This window comes from Montipora foliosa, chromosome 2, assembly GCF_036669935.1.
Source record: "Montipora foliosa isolate CH-2021 chromosome 2, ASM3666993v2, whole genome shotgun sequence".
Lineage (NCBI taxonomy): Eukaryota > Metazoa > Cnidaria > Anthozoa > Scleractinia > Acroporidae > Montipora > Montipora foliosa.
In genome coordinates, this window is record NC_090870.1 from 53,133,101 (window position 1) to 53,139,521 (window position 6,421).

Genomic DNA, 6,421 nt, shown 5'->3' on the forward strand with positions numbered 1-6,421 from the left:
ACCCGCGCCCTCGTAATACCGGTGCAATGCTCTAAGCAACTGAGCTATTAAGCCACTGACGTTAGGAGCTGGTCACTTCTGAGTTCACAACTTCCCGTGATAAGTAATTATGAGTGAAAGATATATATGAAATACATCATATATTGCACTGCGGGTATAAAATCAAATGAAACCATGTTGTCTCGCAGTGATGAGCGCAAATTTTTATTGCGTCGAGAAGCCTGAAAAATTTTCAGGACTTCAACGGGATTTGAACTTTTGAATATTTCCTCCTAAATTCAAGTGACAAGCCAATTTAGTGATTTCTGTCATACTGATTTTGTTGATCTCTGAACTTCTACATCAGCTTCACATACTTGCTGCAACAGTTAACTTCCCTTCATCAGCTTCAAGTTGTTAAACAGCTAAGTGTTTTACTCGCTCATATTGACACATCTCACATTTCCACATATGCCGTAGTGGCTTAACTTGGACAAAAGGATCTTGTGATCAACTGTGTCGAAAGCCTTTTTTAAATCAAGAAAAACGACAGCATTGATTTTGCCACGATTAATATTATACGCCCAAGTGTCCGTGGCTTCAAGGAGGGCCGTAACAGTTGAGTGAGTAGAGCTAAGACCCGATTGATATTTACAGATCATACTGTGCTCTTCTAATAGGCGTATAATTGGTCATAGACAATTCTTTCAAACACTTTGGCTACGACTGAAATCACGAAAATTGGACGATAAATGTTTACATCGTTTCTATCGCCTACTTTGAAAAGTAGAGCTACTCTTGCGCATTTCCAATCATCAGGAAAAATACCCTGACCTATAGATTGATTAAAAATATTGCAAATAGGTATGCAAATGAGATCCGCACATTCCCGAATGAGCCTAGAAGATATCATGTCAAGGCCAGTTGCTTTTGACTTGTTGAGTTTGTTAAGAAGTGAAAGAACTATATCTGTGTAGTTGGACAAAGTTGAAACTGTTTATCCATATTGGGGAGGTACTTCAGATAGTTATCACTATCACTATCATTTCATCGTTAACCTAAAGGCTTGGTCAACAGGTTGACTAAGATTGCAGCCACGAGAACATCGTCGTATATCAAATCTATTTGAAAATGCTTGTATTTGCGTCTTTGCATAAATCGGGTATTGGCAGATGTCCCTGCAAAGCCCCTACAAAAGCTGTGTATTGGCCTGCTCCCATAAGTAGGGTATTGGCAGATGTCCTCCCTCACAAGCATTAAACTTTTTGTCACGTCCTCACAACTGAGTTCCCAAAAAGAAATTAAAGTTCTTAAAACATTTGAAGAGATGTATCAAGAGATGAGACATCAAGCAACAATCATACCAAATATTGTTTGGATAACTGCAAAAGAAGACGTAGTCCCCACAAGGAGGTTGGGAAACATATGGCCCACAAAGTAGCCAGTGGCGCGCGTGTGTGTATGTATGTATGTATGTATGTATGTATGTATGTATGTATGTATGTGAAACTATTCATAATAAAAAAATATTTAAATTTACTTTTTCATATTCCCTCCTAAAATTCAAGTGACAAGCCAATTTAGTGATTTCTGTCATACTGATTTTGTTGATCTCTGAACTTCTACATCAGCTTCACATACTTGCTACAACAGTTAACTTCCCTTCATTAGCTTCAAGTTGTTAAACAGCTAAGTGTTTTACTCGCTCATATTGACACATCCCAATAGTTTTGTAGAAACCAATAAATTTGTTTCTTTTTTTAGTCATTTTTCTGCATGCAGCAACTTGGAAGCGAAACATTAAAAACAACTTTTCCAATGTGGTAGAGGTGTTTAAGGGAATATTTCACTCCAATGATGATAACTCTGTCAAAGATATGCACCATTGAGAAAGAACAACAGGGAAGTGGGATGCATCAGAATTGAAAATACTGGAAATGAAAGTAGTTGAGCCAAAACAGCTGACAGTAGTCGAAGAAATAAATAAAATGGAAAGTTCAATAATGTGATTTTCAACAATGTTGCAGAAAGCAGCAGGAGCTTCCATTGCCTTTAGTGGTAGACACAAAGAGTTGTCATCAATTGACCATATTCATATTCTTGACCATAATTCATATTCATAGTTCCTTTAGAATCTACAAAACATAAAAGAGAGAGCACTCAATAAGGCGGCTTTCTTTTTGAAGTTTACAACCCTGTCAGCGAGTTTGAACCGAAACGAAAATTTCTTTGAAAATCACTGAAGCTTACAAACCAAACACTGATAAACACCCCGTGAACACCTAGACTAATCTAGGTCAAATCTAAACTACATTTATCGAACATTCCCTAATTATAAACACATTCTTCAACTTTTGAAATCATTCCTACTGATTGAAAGGCTCTAAAAATGCACTGTAATAATATTTTATTAATGGTAGCGACTGTCAGCCGCATTAAGAAATAGTCATGACAATCATAAGAATAAACCAGAAAGCAGCCGCGCGTACTTTGGCTCCGGCTTGTGAATGCCTCAGCATATTATGTACTTAACCAATTCTGCGCCAACACCTCAAGAGGTTAAGTTTGCCTCTCATGTCGTGTAAAGACGACACACTATCACACCATTATTACATTATCGAGCTTTTAGCTTGATGTACGAAAACAGATAGTTCATCTTGACGGATTATCCATCTTCTGCCTCCAATAATGCAAGTTGCATAGAGACGCACAATCAATAGCCCGTTTCACGGTTAGTTTGTCTCATTTGCATTACAATGTAATCTAACGTGGATGCGAGGCAATTTCGGGTTAACACTAGAAAATAGCCCGAAATTGCCTCATATACACGTTAGATTATATTATATTGCAAATGAGAAAAACTAACCGTGAAAAGGGTTATTGCACCTTCATACAGTCGTTTATTCCACCTGTTAAGTGATAAAGTGTTGTAGTGTCAATCCTCCTTCTGTAGAAGAACGTTTCTTTCAAATGTTGAAACTGGTCTGAGCCACCTTAAAAAGGGCGGCGGAAACGTCACTTAGGATTGCCAAGGGCCTTGTCAATGTCAGGAATAAGTCTGTGGTTAAAATTCAAGTGGCTCTTGAATCTTGTGATCGTGAGCGTTTCCCGTTCGAAGCTTCTGGCTATTCTTAAAGCCTCCAAGCCATTCTTTGTACAAATATTGTTTTAAGCGGATAGCTTGTTTTGACAATTTCGCGGGAAAATGGCTTTCGGACTAAAAAGAGGTAAATTACTTTAGTCCGAAAGCCATTTTCCCGGTAATGTCATTTCAACCGATTCCGATAAATGCTGACCAGTGATTTCTAAGAGCCATGTCTCGTTACTGACAAAGTTTCGTGACGATTAAAACAACGACGTTTACCCAATCGATTCACGGGTGAATGATAATCATTTTCGGCGCTTGGTCCTTTAATGAAGCGTTTCTGACTCCGCCCCGGAATGATACGGCGACTGTATTTAAACCGATTTGATCGTGAAAGATAGTCAGTTGATTCCTGTAGAGAATCTGATTGAGAAGTTCCTCCCATCACGTTTCTTTGTGAGAAGTTAAGGGAACAGACAGTCTTTAAAAGGTACTTTATTTCCTTTTTTATTCGAGATATTTGTCTCTTATTTTTTCGCTGACGCTTTAAGATTCCGAGGCGAGCAAGTTTAAAGAAGAGCGTTCGAGTTCAGTTTGGCTTTAGAGCGGGTGTTGGCCAGCGTTCTCTGTAAATGCTAGGTGAACGAACGTTTGCGTGATTTTTTTCCGCAACGTGTGCGGGAAAACAGGAGTTCAAAGGCGAAAGTATTAGTCGGCCTTCTGCTGTACTTTCCATGCGGTTTCTTTGCTGCACATTTTTGCTTTGCTATCTTGTTTTGAGCCAAAAGAATGCGTAATTCTCGAGGCAATGAGGGTAAAAGGAGGAATGAGTTTGCGGAATGGCATAATTATGCGGATTGTAATATATGCAGAATGACTCAAAGACATACCGCAACGGGTGATGGGAAATATATCGAATACGCTAGCGCTCGACCTGTGCGGATCTATCCGAGTGTAGTGTCGGGATCGACCGCCTTTAGTTGATTAGGTTTTCTTCGTGTACTGTCAGAAAAACAACCGTTTTGGTTGATTCCCTGGTTCCGTTGACCGGCGGAAGAGCGGCTCGAAGCTATGCAGAGATGCACAACCGCACGATTATTTTTTACTAAGACAAAGTATTTGTCATAGATATGAATTCTTTCATAAGAAAGCATAGTCGAGATGTCTTTTTACAAGTAAGGATAGAAATGAGGTGTCGTTTGGCAAAAAAATCTTCGCTGGAAGTTTCAGTGAATAATACCTACGTACAAATCAATCCATAGATCAGATCGTAAATTCATTTTGTACACACAAAGGCATTAAAATTATTATAAATAATTGCAAACATTCAGTTCTGAAGAATTTTTTGATTTTTTTTTATACTGATTGTCCTCATGGAAATCAATGAACACAGAATCTACATAAAAAAAACCAATATCATTTAATATACCCTACAACGGCGTGGTTTCGCTAAAAAATCTTTTTTTCTCAGTAAGTGGTCACTGTAGGCAACCTTTGAAGTGACATGCTGGATGATTAAGGAAGAGTCTTTTTTTTTGTATTTTAATACCGTTTGTTTTCATGTTAATTACATCCACTCCACAGAGAACCTTACATTAAACCATAAGTCTCACGTCTCATTTAATGCACACTCATTTCACTTGATCTCCGCACCTCTGACTAACATCATAAATCTGTCTTTACAAAAAGGCACTTTCCCTGATAAACTAAAACTTACTGAAGTGATTCCAATTTACAAAGCAAATGATCCTAGTCTTTTTACAAACTACAGGCCTATTTCTTTGTTGTCCAACTTTTCAAAATTTTTTGAAAAAGTAATGTATAATCGCATAACTGAATTCGTCAAACAATATAATATATTATACCGCTGCCAGTTCGGATTTCGAAAAAACTATTCAACTTCCCATGCTCTAATTCACCTGATAAATAAAATCTCCTCGGCAATTGACCGACGTGAAACTACTGTAGGTGTTTTCCTAGATCTCTCCAAAGCTTTTGACACTCTTGACCATCAAATTTTATTTACCAAGCTGGAGCACTATGGTATCCGTGATGTGGCTCTGCAGTGGATTAAAAGCTACTTTTCATGCCGCCGGCAATTTGTCCAAATTAATCAAACATGTTCTCCAACGCAGACCATTAAGTGTGGAGTTCCTCAAGGATCCATCCTGGGCCCTTTATTCTTCATATTATACATAAATGATCTTCCTAGAGCTTCCAAATTAACTGAACCTCTGCTTTTTGCTGACGACACTAGTATCTTTCTTTCACACTCTAATCCCAACTACTTGGAGAATGTGCTTAATAATGAGTTACTAAATATTGATGTTTGGTTAAAATGCAATAAGCTCTCGATCAATGTCCAAAAGACAAATTATGTTATATTTAGCCCGAGTCAGAGGAAAGTCAATCACAGTTTTTCTCTCTCCTTTGGGGGTCAATCTCTAACTCAAAGCAATGTAACTAAATTTCTTGGAGTGTATCTAGACGAACACCTTACTTGGAAATATCACATAAACTTTGTCTGTAAACAAATCGCTAAATCAGTTGGTATTTTATCCAGGACGCGTTTCTACTTATCCTGTAAGACCAAACTTATGCTGTACTATACATTAATTTATCCATACATTACTTATTGTAACTCTACGTGGTCGTCCACTTACGTATCTAATTTAAATAGAATTTATTATCTGCAAAAGCGAGTGGTGCGAGCTGTTACAAATTCAGAATATCGAGCACATACTGCTCCTCTTTTTTCTAAACTGAAAATTTTAGACATCTTCCAACTCAATACCCTCGATATTGCTAAATTCATGTTCCGCTACCACAATAATCTGCTGTCTCCACTTTTCTTCAATCTGGTTATGACAAACAGTCAAGTCCATAAATATGACACAAGAACAGCCGGTAATTATCGTGTGCATTCCTGTCGCACGAACATTAAGAAGTTCACAATTCTTTAACAAGGACCTAAGGTCTGGAACTGTCTTCCTGCCTCTATTACCAATTTGTCAAGCTTTTCTATGTTTAAGAACAAAGTGCTAGAGTTTTTATTAAAAATAGTTTCTGAGTTAGTTCCTGCCGCACTCCTTCGCAGCCCTTATTTTGTTTAATATTGTGATGTCGAGGTGGCCTCTCCTATAAGCCTGGTGGTTTCCTGAGGTCTCCTCGCCTAACAACCTGCTGTATGCTTTTTTAAAATATGTTATACACATAAAGGCAAACAAATGATGATGATGATGATTCTATACTTATGACACACACATACACACACATACACCTTTCCTAAGCCTCAAGAGCAACTTACTAGACCACAGGCGGCCCAGAGTCGGTGGGTAAACAATTATAAGGATTTGT

General features: G+C 38.0%; 1 protein-coding gene across 1 annotated transcript in view; it reads left to right on the plus strand.

The window, feature by feature from the left end:
• The first annotated feature begins 3,480 nt into the window (after positions 1–3,480).
• The window catches only part of LOC137990951 (basic phospholipase A2 taipoxin alpha chain-like), a 29,060-nt gene continuing 26,119 nt past the window's right edge, over positions 3,481–6,421 (plus strand). The window contains exon 1 of the mRNA XM_068836074.1: positions 3,481–3,554. The gene's annotated coding sequence lies outside the window, so the exon portion shown is untranslated. The remainder of the gene's footprint in view (positions 3,555–6,421) is intronic.